Source organism: Elephantulus edwardii, unplaced genomic scaffold (assembly GCF_000299155.1).
Source record: "Elephantulus edwardii isolate Elephantulus edwardi_28Jun2011 unplaced genomic scaffold, EleEdw1.0 scaffold00572, whole genome shotgun sequence".
Taxonomy (NCBI): Eukaryota; Metazoa; Chordata; class Mammalia; order Macroscelidea; family Macroscelididae; genus Elephantulus; species Elephantulus edwardii.
Genome location: NW_006400322.1, coordinates 66,347 through 67,146, shown reverse-complemented (window position 1 = coordinate 67,146; position 800 = coordinate 66,347).

Sequence of the window (800 nt, the reverse complement as noted above, 5' to 3'; positions counted from 1 at the left end):
TGCTCCTCTCATTGAAAAGCAAAAGAAAAACTCCCTCATTTGTACACAATCCCCCGGCACCTCCCCAAACCCCACCCCCTACCCCCAAATATAATCTATTTTTAAAGCACACCTCACCAGCTGCCACTGGGAAGTCACTCCAAGTGCATCACTAGAAGCCGTCAGAGGGTAATGTGAATGAGTTTTGATGCAATCAGCCAGGGGGGGGTGGTCAAGTGCCTTACATTTAATATTGTTTTTTAGAATTGCCCTGGTGTGTTTTAGTCATCTCAAGACAATGTCTCAGCCTAATGATACAAATAATCATTTTTACTAGAGAGGTTTCTCTGAGAAACATGAAAAGAGAGGTTTCTCTTTTGGATAAAAGAGGAGTTTGGGGTTTGGTTTTGTTTAAAGTTGCTGGCTTTGGTTCGGGGAAGAAGGATATTGTCTAGGGTTCCATGCCTGAATGTAGGATCAAATTGGAAGAAGACTCATCAACAACCTGCATTATTCAAATGACACCACCTTGCTTGCCGGAAGTTAGGAAGACTTGAAACATTTACTACAGGTAATCAGGGACTACAGCTTTCAATATGGATTGCATTTCAACATTCAGAAGGCAAAAATCTTTACCACTGGGCTGATAAACAACATCATAAGAGATGGAGAAAATATTGAGTAATGATTCCATCTTACTTACATCCACAATCAACACCCTTGGTGCCAGCAGACAGGAGATCAGGAGATGTGTTGTGTTGGGAAAGTCTGATGCCAGGGACCTCTCTATTATTATTTCTATCAGAAAACTAAGGTGTATC